Source organism: Oryctolagus cuniculus, chromosome 4 (assembly GCF_964237555.1).
Source record: "Oryctolagus cuniculus chromosome 4, mOryCun1.1, whole genome shotgun sequence".
Lineage (NCBI taxonomy): Eukaryota > Metazoa > Chordata > Mammalia > Lagomorpha > Leporidae > Oryctolagus > Oryctolagus cuniculus.
In genome coordinates, this window is record NC_091435.1 from 78,393,992 (window position 1) to 78,409,696 (window position 15,705).

General features: G+C 49.0%; 1 protein-coding gene across 1 annotated transcript in view; it reads left to right on the forward strand.

The window, feature by feature from the left end:
* The window catches only part of CASR (calcium sensing receptor), a 90,554-nt gene continuing 74,849 nt past the window's right edge, over window positions 1-15,705 (forward strand). The window contains exon 1 of the mRNA XM_017347060.3: window positions 1-196. The gene's annotated coding sequence lies outside the window, so the exon portion shown is untranslated. The remainder of the gene's footprint in view (window positions 197-15,705) is intronic.

A 15,705-nucleotide genomic window follows, 5' to 3' on the forward strand; every position in this document is an offset into this window, starting at 1 on the left:
GGCTGCTGAGGCCGGACCCGAGGGCTGGCCCTGGGAGCACCAGGGAGCGGCGCGCCCCTGCCAGATCGTGACCTTGCCATTGCGAGCGGGGCCCGCGCGTGCCGTCCTGAGCTTAACCCCAAGCCCATCCTCGTGGAGACGCACAGCCGCTGGGCTGCAGCTGCCCCGTGCGAGGGAACCCAGGCCGGGGCGCCAGGTAAGACCAGGGGACGCTCGGAGAGCAGGTGAACGGGGGTCTGGGAGCCACTGGCATCGCGGCCGAACGAGGGGCTCAAGCCTGGGGAGCTTGGACCTTTACGCCTTGGTCGCGGAGCGTGGAAGAATCAGGACCCAGGCTGGGGACCCTACTGCTGAGTGACAGCCCAGAGGGGCTGCGGGTCGCTGTCGGGGATGGACGGAGGGCGCACTAAGACGCAGGCTGGGGGGTGCTGCCTTGTGCCTCTGCCTGTGAGGCGGTCAGAAAATTGAACTTTCCTTGTGTTGAGACGGGGACAGGTGGCGTTCTAGCGTATACTTGTGTCGTGGGGAGGGCCACAGCGTCAGCACCCGTCCTGCTGGGCCCCGTGCCCTCCCTCAGCATTCCTGGTCCAGGCCACCAGCTGCCTTGCCTCGGGGGGCACCACACGAAGGTGTTAGTTCCCACTTGCCTGATCAGACTGATGGTTAATCTTTCATTAGTTTAAGATTCTAGTTTTCAACAGATAAGACACGCACGTGATTTAAAAAAAAACAAACAATAATACAAATGTTTGCCTGGACTAGCACCGTTCCTACTGCCCACCTTGTTGACCTGCATCCTGCCTGCTCTGCTTGTCCTGTGGCCTCCTCTTGGCACTTTATTCCGCTCCTGCATTTTGAATATACCAGCAGGAAATGACGTCACCACCACTGCCGGCAGCCTTCAAGTCCAGCGCTCTCCCTTGGAGCAGCTCAGCTTTCCTCTCAAGGGGGTCTTCAGGGTAGGGGGCCCACTGAGGAGAAGACAGCTCGTTTGCTTAACTCTGCCAGCCCTGTGAAGAAAGGCCATTGGGGAAGAGCCCAGGAGTCTGTACTGACCTCTTCTCTTCAGGACATGGGGCCTTGCAAGTGCGCCCGCTCGGTGGCGTCTGGTACTGAGGGGAGCGAATGAAGGGTGTTTCCTGCCTTGCACTAGATTTCCAGGATGGAAGGCGCCACTAGCGGCTGGCTCTTCCTTAAAGTAGAACTTGGCCAGTTCCACCTGGCTCTGTCTCTCCTGCCTCCAGCCCACGTCTCCCAGGGTGAAGTGCCCCTGTAGGTACTTTAGAAGGAGGGTGCCTTGGGCCTGCCTCTGTGAAGGGGTTCCAGGGCCAAAAGCTCTGTGGAGTTGGGGAGATGTAAAAGAGGGAGTTGGAGGAGAACAGGGTAGCAGGAAGGGAGGTGCAGTCCGAGACCCTTAGGTGCAGAAGAATCCTAGCACGCAGGGCCCTGCCTCTCCCAGAGGCCCCCGGATCATTTTGTTGAGAGATCACACAGGTGGCTTCCTTCGTGTTAACAACAGGCACACTCAGTTTTTTTCCAAGACTTTTTCTAGGCTAGGCCAAAGTGTATTGAGAAATAAAAAAAATTCAGCAAATCACCCCCATTTTTGTTTATATGATAGAATGGAGTAGTTGAAATTGTTTCTACTGAATTAACAGGTACTTAAGGAGCTAGGTGAATTGTTTAAAACACCTAATGGCTCCTCCAGCCACCACATTTTCTTTTATTTTCTCCCTTTCTCGGTGTTGTGTGACCTTGAGCTGAACCCACGTCTGTCAGAAAGTTTGAGTTGGTTAGATGCTACCACTTCTCAGGTTCATTGACTGTGAGGTGGGGGTGGGGGAGGAAGGAGAGGATTAGGACTGATCCTTGGGGGTGGGGGCAGGCAGTGACCAAGAAGGATAGGGTGAGTGCGAGTACAGATTGGCAAGGAGCTGCTTGTCATCTTTAAGGGAGCAGGGCAGTGAGTGGGTAGGAAGTGAAAGAAATCATTCATTCATTAAAAATGCTTGTAGAGACCCTATCAATGCACTGCCCACTGGGAATAAAACTAGGCAAGGTCATTGCTTTGCGGGCAGCTGCTAGTAAAATAGCTGAGTGTTGACTATGTGATTGCAAACGAAGATAAGCTCCCTAAAGGAAAGAGGCAAAGTTCCTTGAAGCTGTATACAGACTTTCTCCAGGAGCTCTCCAAGGAGCTGAGACTCAAGGGCGGATGGGAAGGTTGGCGATCTCCTTGGTTTTGAGGTAGGACTGGAGTGCATCAGTTAGGAACTACACTTGGCTGCTGGTTCATCAGGGAGACTGGCTGTCCCGTCGCTTCCGCCACACCACCTGTGCACAGGTGCAGTGGTGAGCTTTCTGGCAGAGCATCAATGCGCTGTCTTGAGTTGGTCATGATTTTCCATGACTGTGGTCTTGCTTTTAAATTAAATGCTTAGATTAACTTTAGTCTTATCAGTTTTATTTTATTGCGTACATATTGCAGTTCAAATGTGAATCAGCCATACTCTGATAAGAAAAAAATGTATATAAGCCTAATATCAAATTTGGCTTTTACAATGACAGTTCACTGTTATCACTGAATAGCTTCCCAGGTGGCAGGTGGACATAATATCATCGCTGGACCTGTAACCACTGCTCTAATTGGGAGGGTGTCGAGTTTTAGTTATCCTCAAGCTGCATATACCTTCACAAAGCTTCATATGCAGTTCTTTAGCAAAGAAGAAATACAGTATACCAATATTATTGATGTTGTAAGCAAAAGTAATATAAATCACACAATATAGTGCATGGGGTATTCCAACCAAGCAACGTGTTTCATATTCCAAAAAACATCTTCATTCATCCAGTACATTCGCAGTAAATTTCTGTGGGCTCACCACTGTGCTAGATCAGTAAGTCACAGCCGCAGCCTTTCAGGAATTCACAGCCGTGTCAGAGGGAGGTCCGACTCATCCATGTAAAGGGAGTCCGTACTGTGCTCGCTGTAGTGGAAGCATAATCAAGAACAGCGATGAGCAAGGTGGGGAGCCCTCAATTCCAAGGGGAAGAGGGGTCAGGATGTTTCCTGGAGCAGAAAACACTTGGATTGAGTCTTGGAAGATGAGATATTCCACCAAATAAACCAAGGGGGGAAGGCATCCTGGGAGAGAGATTCATGCAAAAGCAAACAACCAACCACCATCACAACAACAGAAAACAGAGGCACAAAGCAGTATGTCAAGGTGTAGGACTTGCAGGTGCTTCAATGGCCTGAAGCCCAAGACACAGAGAGAGCTCACTGAGCCATGAGGCTGGAGAGACGGGCAGGCTAGCAAGGTGGCTGACGGATGACCCCACAGGCCCAAGAGTGAGCCAGGGTTCTGCCATTTGCTAGCTGTAGGACCTCCGTCGAGTATCTGAGCCCTGGAAATTAATGGTGACAAAGGTCGTACTCCCTCATGGGATTGCTGTGAAGATTGAAATAAGATAGGCAGTACCTGGCACAGATCAAGTGCCCAGTAATTGTTGGCTCTTACTGTTGTTGTTTCTCTGAGGGCAAAGGAGGATGTGAGAGGATTCTACCTGGGAGGGCGTCTTAGAGAGATTTTGGTTCAGCGCCCAGTCATCCTGACCGCATGTGGATGCGAGGTTTGAAGGGAGCAGAGTGACCACTTAGAGATGTTGCGACTCTTCACATATGGTGAAGTGCCCGGACCGTAGTGGTTACAGCAGTGGCCATGGAGAAAGAGAGCTAAATGCTTGAGCTATCCCCCAGGGAGACTCCACCACAGAACTCAGTCATCGGATGTGCTGTGCGGAGAGAGAAGGTGGAGACGCCATATCTGAGACTCAGGTCTGCGGTCCTTTGGCTCTGTGTGACCCACGTGTTCTTGGGGTAAATCAGAGGGAACTGGGTCTCACACAGGGCTGGAGATTAGGAACCTGGGAGGGGCTTATGTGCAGAAGACTCCATGATTGGTACCAAAAATGTTGACTGTCCAATTCAGAGGACTCCTGGATGACTTCTGGGTTGTAACACAAAGCAGAATCAGGACGGTCTAGGGTGATCCTGGACAGATATAATCCTGTCTCTTCCTGTGTCTCCCTTGTGGGAGGCTTAGTTCAGGGCAAATGAACTTTAGACTTCAGCCGTTTGTCATCGCTGCGGAGGGCACATAAAACCTTCCCTCCTGCCTGCTGGTTTGGATAGCCTCTGATCTGACAGCAGCCTGATTGATTTTTTTTTTTTTTTTTTTGCTTCTGCTTTTCTCAAGTGTCCTCCCACAATCCAGCAAGCACTGATTGAGGTGCCCACACAAAGTGATTAAAGTCGGTGAGTGTGAGGGGGCTTGGGTGGTGACTGACTTGTGTGATAGCATTTGTTGAACAGTACCCAGGAGTGATGTGTCTGTTTCTACCCACAGTGGATGCAAGGAAGTGTTCATTAAGTGTGTACTGTCAGCTTCAGTTGCTTGAACAGCTGTATTATTACTTGAAGCCACAGCAATGAGCAGACAGCATAATTAAGCAGCGCCAAGTGAGTGAGGTGGCCAAATGTGGAATGAGGGAAAATAAGATTAGCCTCGGTTCTGGACAGTCTTTGGTTGAAAGTGGACTTTGTGGGGCCGGCGCTGTGGCATAGTAGGCTAAGCCTCCACCTGCAGCATCCCATATGGGCGCCAGTTCTGGTCCCGGCTGCTCCTCTTCCAAAGAAGCTCCTGTCTTCTGGCTTCTGATCAGCTCAGCTCCGGCTGTTGTGGCCATCTGGGGAGTGAACCAGCAGATGGAAGACTTTCTCTCTGTCTCTCCCTCTCTATGTCTGTAACCCTACCTCTCAAATAAATTAAAAATAATTTTTTTTTAAAAAGTGGTTTGGGAACCAGAGTTGTGGTACAATGTGTAAGACCACCACCTGAGACACCAGTGTCACATATCAGAATGCTGGTTCACACCCTAGCTACTCTGCTTCCAATCCAGCTTCCTGCTAATGTGCCTGGGAAGGCAACAGAAAATGGCCCAATACTTGGGTCCTGCCACCCATGCGGGAGACCAGAATGGAGTTCCTGGCTCCTGGCTTCAGCCTGGTCCAGCCCTGGCTGTTGAAGCCATTTGGAGAGTGAACTGGCAGATGGAAGATATGGAAGATCTCTCTCTCTCTCTCTCTCTCTGTCTCTCTGTCTCTCTCTCTTTCAAATCAATCTTTAAAAATTGTTGACTTTCTATTCTCTGTGACCTTGGGCAAGACATTAACCTAGCTGAACCTCAATCTTGACTGGTGGGCATTTCATTGATGCCTGTAAAACTAAAGTGTAATTCAAAGGCAGGGGGTGGGTGGGTTGTGAGGCTTAAATGAGTTATCGTTTGACAGTGCTTAACGCAACGCTTGGCTCTGTAAGTGCTCCATGGCCCGTATCCTTTGGCTCACCTACCCCCTGAGGTCTGCTCACACTGAAAAAGCAGGAAGAGTAAAGGTCTCCTAGGTTAAGCAGGCTGGATTAATTTGCTTTTATGTGTTTCTCATCCATAATTGATTTCCATCCCCCACCCTAGGGACCAGGGTGGAACTGTGGTTTTCCCCACCCTCAGTGAGTGCTTATCAGTGATGATGTGGGTACAGGTAATGCAACACCTAGAAAGAGGAAGCTAATTTTAGCCATTCTTCTTTCAACACCCACACCAGCAAAATTACTAACAAATAGGAAAAGAGAGCAATTTGACTTCTTTCACCCCTATTTTCTGTTGCTTCCTCACAGACCCATTTCTTATTGATTTGTTGTTTTTCACGTAGAGAGAAGCAAGTTCAAAGGATTGTGATTGCTCCCCCCAGTCATCGTGAACTGTTCATCCCTAGGAAAAATGTTTCATGTTCTTCTCCCCTTATTTTTGAAAAGTGGAATGACAGAGAGAGAGAGGGAGAGACAGAGATCTCCATCCACTGGTTCACGCCCCCAAATACTGGGCCAGGTCCGAGTCAGGAGCCAGGAACTCCATGCAGGTCTCCATGTGGGTGGCGGGAACCCAAGTGCTTGAGCCATCATCCACTGTCATATCAGGCTGTGCATTAGCAGGAAGCTGGAAGGGAGGCAGGGGTGGGACGGCGTCCCAGGCACTCTGATGTGAGATGTGGACACCCCAGGTGGCGGCTTAACTCACTGCACCACAACACCCGTCACTGTTTCCTTCCTCTTAATAGAAGTGGATGCTTGAAGGAATTACCATGGCCATCATACAGTCTTTCTAAATACTCTGCAATTGGACACAAGTCTTTCATTTAGTTTAATCAGTTGGGCTCTAGCTGCATGTCCGATGGGGAGTGGGTCCTGTGCACTCAGAGATGCCAGCGTGATGTGCAGATCTCCAGTCTGGTGGCCCTGTGGAAGAGGGGAGGGGATGGGAAAAGGAGTGAGGTAGGTGCCAACTGATCTGAGCCAGTCGGAGTGGAGCAGGGCAGGGAAGACCAAGGTTCTCCACCACAGCATCGGGCCCTAAGGCCATCATATCCTGAGCCCTCAGGTCAGCATCTGGGTCTGCCCATACCTGCGCCCAAAGCCCCTGCCCGTGAGAACCTTTTTGTACTATGTTAATTGATCAAGATATCAAAAGTAAAAGGCAGTAAGGAGGCCAAGTATCCTTCTTTTTCTACACTCTAAAAATATATCAACTAAAGACTTCTTTCTATGGAATTGTCAGCCAATTTTCACCTTCACCTTTTAAAAGACAGTGGAGTAGAGTGGTTAAGAGCTTGGTCTCTGCAGTTTGACAGCCTGGGCTTGTATTCCAGCTCCACAATTACTGGCTGTGTGGACTTGCACAAGCTGCTTAATGTCTCTGGACCCTGTTTCTCTTCTGTATAAGCCAAGGTTATTAATATTCCCTGCCTTGCTGGTTGCTAAAAGACCTAGCTGGTCTATTACACATTGTTTAAGCCCATCAAGCACAGACAGCATGTCTTAGGCAGAAACCCAGGAGCCAGCTTAGGGCCTGGTACATCAGAGGAGCTAAGGGATCAATCAATGAACAAATCTCAATATGTAAACTAGGATAGCAGCCAGTGTTTGACAGAGTGTTCTATCGTTAACTCATTTGCTCCTCACAACGTCTCAGAAGATAAGTAAGGGAGCGGGGCAGAAGTACTGCCATCTTCATTTTATGAGCTAGGAACCCCGGGCACGGGAAGCGAAGTGGCTCGTCAGCAAAGCACCAATGCTCTTCACAGCTGAGGTCACTGTGGCTCCGCGTCCTCCCGTCCGTCCGTGGGGCACTCTGTCGGGCTGCCTCTCTATCCAACACAGTTTTCACAGATGCAAAAAAAAAAAATGACCACACATGGCTTCTTTAGCTTTCTGAAAAAAACAAACTTCTTCCTGTTAAATGTCCTCACTCAGGTTGCAGCTTCAAGCTGAAATGTGAAGTTTGGAAAGTTTCTACATTTTGGAGGAGGATGGCACAGTGGACATTTTATAGGAATGAGGAAGTTCTAAGTATGAAAATAGCAGAGAATTATGAAAGACACTATTTATAGATATTTTTTAAAGAGTTATTTATTTGAAAGGTAGAGTTACTGAGAGAGAGAAGGAGAGACAAGGAGAGAGATTCTCCATCTGCTGGTTCACTCCCCAAATGGCCACAACAGCCAGGACTGGGCCAGGCTGAAGCTAGGAGCCAGGAGCTTCTTCAGGGCTCCCACTTGGGTGCAGGACCATCTTCCACTGCTTTCCCAGGTGCATTAACAGGGAGCTGGATTGGAAGTGGAGCAGCCAGGACTTGAACTGGGCCCATATGGGATGCCGGTGCTCTATGCCATGGCTTTAACCAGATGTGCCACAGTGCCAGACTTGATAGATTTTATGACAAACATTTTTTTTTTGACAGGCAGAATTAGACAGAGAGAGAGACAGAGAGAAAGGTCTTCCTTCCATTGGTTCACCCCCAAAATGGCCGCTACAGTTGGCGCGCTGCACTGATCTGAAGCCAGGAGCCAGGTGCTTCCTCCTGGTCTCCCATGTGGGTGCAGGGCCCAAGCACTTGGGCCATCCTCCACTGCACTCCCGAGCCACAGCAGAGAGCCGGACTGGAAGAGGAGCAACTGGGACAGAATCTGGTGCCCCAACCAGGACTAGAACCCAGGGTGCCGGTGCCACAGGCGGAGAACTAGCCAAGTGAGCCGGCGCCATGGCCTATGACAAACATTTTAAATAAATAAATAACAAGTCATACTTAAGTTAAAAGGAAAACAAGCTCATAACTTTGCAACAAATATTCCAAAATGTTAAAATTTTCCATATATAAAGAATTGATAGGAACAATGTTAAAATTATGATTTTTTTAAAGGTAGGCAAAAGATGTAACACTTTTCAAGTGAAGAAAAGCACATGGATGGTGAAGCACTGAAAAATATTTTCTCTCCACTAGAATAAAAGAAGTAAGCATTTTTAAAATTTTTAAAATTTATTTATTTGAAGGGTAGAGTTGTAGACAGTGAGAAAAAGAGAGTCTTCCTTCCATTGGTTCACTCCCCAAATAGCTGCTACAGCCGGCGCTACACCGATCCGAAGCCAGGAGCCAGGTACTTCTTCCTGGTCTCCCATGCGGGTGCAGGGCCCAAGCAGCTGGGCCATCCTCCACTGCACTCCTGGGCCACAGCAGAGAGCTGGCCTGGAAGAGGAGCAACCAGGACTAGTACCTGGAGCCCATATGGGATGCTGGTGCCACAGGCAGAGGAGTAACCAAGTGAGCCACAGCGCTGGCCCCAGCATTTTTTTTTAAAGACTTATTTATTTATATGAAATTCAGAGTTACACAGAAAGGAGAGGCAGAGAGAGAGAGAGAGAGAGAGAGGTCTTCCATCCGCTGGTTCATTCCCCAATTGGCCGCAATGGCCGGTGCTATGCCGATCTGAAGCCAGGAGCCAGGAGCCTCCTTCTGTCTCTCATGCAGGTGCAGGGGCCCAAGGACTTGGGCCATCTTCTACTGCTTTCACAGGCCACAGCAGAGAGCTGGATTGGAAGAGGAGCTGCCAGGCCCCAAACTGGCACCCATATGGGATGCTGGTGCTGCAGGCTAGGGCGTTAACTCTCTGCGCCACAGCTCCAGCCCCAGTAAGCATTTTTAAAATGGTATACTAGTGGGACTGGCACTGTGGCCAGGAGGGTAAAGCTGCCGCCTGCAATGCTGGCATCTAATAGGGGCTCAGGTTCAAGTCCCAGCTGCTCCACTTCCAGTCCAGCTCTCTGCTATGGCCTGGGAAAGCAGTAGAGCAGTAGAAGATGGCCCAAGTCTTGGGCCCCTGCAATGCCAGGGGAAACAGGAAGAAGCTCCTGGCTCCTGGCTTCTGACCAGCATAGCTCTGGATGTTGTGGCCAATTGGGGAGTGAACCAGCGGATGGAAGACCTCTCTCTCTATGTAACTCTGCCTTTCAAATAAATAAATAAATCTTTTAAAAATGGTATACGGCTGGCGCCGTAGCTCAATAGGCTAATCCTCCACCTTGTGGCGCCGGCACACCAGGTTCTAGTCCCGGTCGGGGTGCCGGATTCTGTCCCGGTTGCCCCTCTTCCAGGCCAGCTCTCTGCTGTGGCCAGGGAGTGCAGTGGAGGATGGCCCAAGTTCTTGGGCCCTGCACCCCATGGGAGACCAGGATAAGCACCTGGCTCCTGCTTTCGGATGAGTGCAGTGCACCCGCGGCAGCGCGCCGGCCGCGGCGGCCATTGGAGGGTGAACCAACGGCAAAGGAAGACCTTTCTCTCTGTCTCTCTCTCTCACTGTCCACTCTGCCTGTCCAAAAAAAAAAAAATGGTATACGAGTTTTCTCATCAAAAATATTGAGACGTTAAAGATAATGCTGGTGAAATGGAATAATTGATTATCCTAAAACCAATTATTTAAAAAACGTTGCCATACAACTAGTCGCAGCTTTTGACCAGGAAATTTTATTTCTGAGACTCTATCATAAAGAACTAATAAAAATATAGCTAAAGATTTATGCCTGAAGCTATTTGAAACAGAAACACCAGAAATAACCTAGGTATCCAACAATAAGGGAGCGGTTAAATAGCTTATGGTGAGTGTGAAGCAACATAGACATCAGCCCTGTAACCCTGGAAACCTCTTCAGGCCCTAGTTTTGCCTCATCGATGCAATGGGAATGATGAGAATATTACGACAGGATTGTTATGCGGATTCAATCAATATAGGCCTACAATTCCAAAATCCCCAAAGCTCTAGAAAGCTAAAGGCTTTTTCTGTATGACTTAATTGGCACCAAAATAAATAAATAAATAAATAATTGAACTGACACAGATTTGCTTGTTTCATTTATGGGACTAGAGGCAACAGCTATAATCAAGCTTAATCCTTTTCCATAGCTCTACGTTCCCTGCAGACTCTCCAACGTTCTCTTCATGCACTAATAACTCTCTTGCATGTGTGACAATGTTAATTTTGAGGTCAAAGCTAACTAGAGAGCAGTTGTGCCTGTTTTTCCTATTTTTCCTCCCTGGTCATTTATTGTATATGTTTGCTTTTTTTTTTTTAATAAAGATTTATTTTGTTTACTTATTTGAAAGGCAGAGTGACAGGGGTGGGGAGAGAGAGAAAGAATAAGAGAATCTTCCACCTGTTGGTTCACTCCCCAATTGACCCCAACAGCCAGGTCTGAGCTAAGCTGAAGCCAGGAGCCAGGAATTCCATTCTGATCTCCCATATGGGTGGCAGGGGTCCAATGTGCATGGCCATCTTCCAGTGCTTTCCCAGGCACATTGGCAGGAAGCTGGATGGGAAGCAGAGTGGCAGGAGTTGAACCAGCACTGCAATATGAAATGTTGGCATGATGGGCAACTTAACCCACTGCACCACAACATTGGCCACATATGCTTTTTCAGACCAAGATACTTTGTCTTCCTAACTTTATTTGGAGCTGCTTGAAGGCAGGGCCCATCTCACGCAGCTCTGGGTCCTCCCTTGCAATAGCCACGGTGGGCCCTGCCAGCCTCCTGCAGCTCTCTCTGCTGCTCTTCTCCCTTCCTTTCTCCTGAACCCCACCACTAGGTCCTTCCTGCATAGGCGGAATCAAGCCACACCAATAGGAAGTAAACCGCGGTCAGGGTGAGCACCCTGAGCGTCTGTGCCTGTGCCCCAGCTGCGCGTGGTTCGTTAGCATCTGCCTCACTGTTCTGCAGCCGGCCTTGCACCTGGCAGAGGGGTCCAACCATGTGGTGTAGCCCTCGGTTCCTCTTGAGGCTTCCCAGAGCCCCGTTCTCCCTTCCCTGTGTACCCACCTTCCATTTCCATTTTTACGTTGCCCAGTTTCACTGACATCCTTGCCATCATCCAAGGCCATGCCAAGAGCTCACATCTGCTGGTTGGAGCTCCTGCCTGTGGAGCCACTTCCCTCCTCCCGAGGGCTCTCGGCGCAGCACGGTGGACATGTTTATCTGCGCTGTACCTTTCAGTTATTCTCTTCCCTTCCCTCCCACCTTCTCCTCCTTTCCTCTTCTGCCCTTTTCTCTCCCCCTCTCCCTTCCTTCATCTCTCCCTTGCCCCCTCTTCTTGAGGTCCTTAGCCCTGTTGTTGCTATTAGTGATGGTCTCAACCCACCATGGCAGCAGTCAGCTGACATGGCCGAAGGTTTGTAATCTTCCTTTTGTCAGGGTCCCAAATCATGTCATATTTCCTTGTAACAGGTCTACGGAGCAGCTGGACCTCTGCGCAAAAAGGTGGGATTTCCTCTGGTGCCTTCATCTCCTCTGGCCCTGTCTTTGATACAGCCCTGGTGTCTACACTGCTCCGTGGACTCCACACTAGTGCACACCTCCACATCCCGCTGGTTTTCCAACTCAGAGGGCATTTTTATTCAGGAACCAGCCTGTGTTGGTCTGAAGGCTTTCCTTCTACATGTCCCATGATCTCCATGCTACTGGTAGCTTTTTTTTTTTTTTTTTTTTTTTTTGACAGGCAGAGTGGACAGTGAGAGAGAGAGACAGAGAGAAAGGTCTTCCATTGCCGCTGGTTCACCCTCCAATGGCCGCCGCGGCCGGCGCGCTGCGGCCGGTGCACCGCGCTGATCCGATGGCAGGAGCCAGGAGCCAGGTGCTTTTCCTGGTCTCCCATGGGGTGCAGGGCCCAAGCACCTGGGCCATCCTCCACTGCACTCCCTGGCCACAGCAGAGGGCTGGCCTGGAAGAGGGGCAACCGGGACAGAATCCGGCGCCCCAACCGGGACTAGAACCCGGTGTGCCGGCGCCGCTAGGCGGAGGATTAGCCTAGTGAGCCGCGGCGCCGGCCCTACTGGTAGCTTTTATAACAGAATCTTAGGGGAAAAAATATCCTAAGGAATACCACTTAATGTTTGTTCAGTGTTGTCAGTGTGCAAGCATTCTGGTGAGCATTTTTGTGCACCGTTTAGGTACTTTAGGCAAATATTTTCCTGACACACACGTGGAAATTGAGGTTTGGTGAGGTTATGTGACTTGTCGAACGTGTCATAAGAGTAACCCTCATTTCGAATTCAATTCATATAATTCTAAAGTCCACAGTCAAATTTAGTGTCTAGAATTTTCTTTCCTTCAAAAGATGTGATGAGTTTTGCAACAGCTCTCATACACTGCTGTGAGAATACGGTATAAAAGGATGTAGTTGTTTTGGAGGGTGATTCAACAATACATGTGCAGAGCTTTTGAAATGTTCTTATCCTTTAGTCTAACAATTCCCACGCCTGAGTTTATGCTATGAAAATTAGTATTATATGTGCAACCATTTTCCCCTAAGGAAGTTCAAGGCAGCAATATTCATAATATGAAAAGTTTTAAACAAGTCCCATGACCAACAGAAAGGATCTGCTAAAGTATGATGCACAGGCTCAGTGAAATACCAAGCACTTACTATAAATCGTGCAGAAACAGAATATGCAGTGACATAGAAAGGTGTTTGTGATACAGCAAGTAAAATATCATAGGATTTTAGACTAACTCATTTTTGCAAAAACAGACACCAAGAAAAATTCAAAGTATATCCATGATATGTTATAATATATCTATGATCTATCTATAATATTGAAGGATGTGGGGCTGGTGTTCTGGCACAGTGGAGTTAAGCCACTGCTTATGACACCGGCATCCCACATTTGGGTCCTAGCTGCTCTGTTTCCAATCCAGCCCCTGCTAATGTGCCTAGAAAAGCTGAGGAAGATGGCCCAAATGTTTTGGTCCCTGTCACCCAAGTGGAGACCAGAGTGTAACTCTGGACTTCTGGATTCAGCTCCTCCCAGCTCTGGCTATTGAGGCCATCTGGGAAGTAAATGGAAGTGAATGGGCATGAGTGAACCAGTGAATGGAAGGTCTCCCTCTCTCTGTCTCTGTCTCTCTCTCTGTCTCTGCCTTTCAAATAAATGAATAAATCTTTAAAAGAGAAAAAGAAAGGAGTCGTATGATTAACTTGTTAGAACGAAGACTTTTTTTCTTTTATCTTTGTACTCTAACATAGTGACTTTTTAACTGACATTTAGTTTTTTTAAACACTTTTTAGTTATTTTTTTCAAGTCAGAAGAAAGTCTGCATGTTGTCCCCTCTCCCCAGTTTATTTTTTTTTATTTATTTTTTTTTTTGACAGACAGAGTGGACAGTGAGAGAGAGAGACAGAGAGAAAGGTCTTCCTTTGCCGTTGGTTCACCCTCCAATGGCCGCCGCGGCCGGCGCGCTGCGGCCGGCGCACCGCGCTGATCCGATGGCAGGAGCCAGGAGCCAGGTGCTTTTCCTGGTCTCCCATGGGGTGCAGGGCCCAAGCACCTGGGCCATCCTCCACTGCACTCCCTGGCCACAGCAGAGGGCTGGCCTGGAAGAGGGGCAACCGGGACAGAATCCGGCGCCCCAACCGGGACTAGAACCCGGTGTGCCGGCGCCGCTAGGCGGAGGATTAGCCTAGTGAGCCGCGGCGCCGGCCTCCCCAATTTATTAAGATGTAATTGACAAAAGTTGTGTAAGTTGAAGATATGCAACATGACGAGTTATATATACATCTACATTGTGAAGTGATTGCACAACCAAGTTAGTTAATATGGCTGTCACCTAACCTAGGATTTTTGGTGTGGTGAGAACATTCAAAATCTGCTCTGGTAGCAGACTTGAAGTGCACAACACAGCCTTGTGAACCGGTCCCCGTGCGTACGGTAGATCCTCCGAAGGTACTCGTCTGGCCGAAGGTACTCACTCGTCTGGGAACAGAAAGCTTGCCCCGCCCCACCGGCCTCTCCCCACTTAGATGCGGTTTTTGGAGCTGCATCTGGGATTTTCCTTAGGCTGCTGTTTTGATGCTGACAGCTCCTCCAGCTGTTCTTTCTGTCTCCCTGCTGCTGGGCTGAGCCAAGGAGCTCATCATCCATGCTGGAAGTATTCCCACAAAGCTGGGCTGCTGTCTGGCAGTGTGCATCCTGTGTGGCTCAGGTGGGAAAGCTGTAGCCTGTTGGATGAAAATCCTTTCCCTGATCTAAACTCGATGCCCTCTACCTCCCTCCCAACCTAGCTTTGTGAGGCCCAGCAGCCCTTGTTTTATTTTTCCTCCTCTACCTGCTTTACCCTCACTCAGTGTGCTGGAAATTCCACACTTGGTTTTTAATTAGCAGATCACTGACTGTTGTTCATAGTTATAAGTACTTCCATTTTATTTTATAATTTCCCCCATTGGGGCTGGCGCTGTGGTGTAGCGGGTAAAGCCACTGCCTGCAGTGCCAGCCTCCCATATGGGCGCCGGTTGGAGTCCCAGCTGCTCCACTTCCAATCCAGCTCTCTGCTATGGCCTGGGAAAGCAGTAGAAGATGGCCCAAGTCCTTGGGCCGCTGCACCCACATGGGAGACCTGGAGGAAGCTCCTGGCTCCTGGCTTCAGATGGATGCAGTTCTGGCCATTGAGGCCAATTGGGCAGTGAACCAGCGGATAGAAGACCTCTCTCTCTGTCTCTCTCTCTCTCTGCCTCTCTTTCTCTCTGTGTAACTCTGGCTTTCAAATAAGTAAATAAATCTTTAAAAAAAAAAAAAAAACATAAGTAGTTTCCCCCATAACCAAAGTCACATCTTCAGAGACACAGCTCTAGCTCCTCAGTTTCTTTCGTAGCTTCTTTCCTTAGTGCAGGTGAGCGTTCGTGTTTCTGTTTGCTCGTCTGCTCTCTTTGCTCCAGGGTGCTCTGATTTGCCGGACCAGGTCACCTGCCAAGTGCCTTATGCTGTGACCTCATCTTCGTCTCTGCTCTTCGCGTCACCCCCCACCCTCCCAGGCTTCACGGTGCCTTTGAAAAGCACCTTCAGCCTGTCTTCAGCCCGCTGTTCTGCTCGCGTGGCTTTCATCGTGCCTCTGCCGCCTTCCCCTGTGGACCCCTTTCATTTTGTTTCTGGACAGTCCAGTTCTCCTCCTCTCACCTATTTATATTCTTCATCAGCTGCGTCAACTGGTGCCTTAGTCTAATCATTCATGCCTTTGATCCGGGCCTTCCTTGACGTGTGTTTTCAGATCTTTTCAAAACAATTCTCACTCTGGCTCCTGCCAGCCCGGCAAAGCTTTTCTGAGTCACGCCTTTTGCTTTAGGATGAAATCGATGATAAGAAGGAACAGTTTAACCTCAGGAGAGACACAAAACATCCATTAGCATTCCTTCTACAAAAACACAAAATATTGGGTAGAGAAAAACAAGTGGTCTTTATAAGGTGCAAATCAGCCCTGACAAACTCCAGCCCC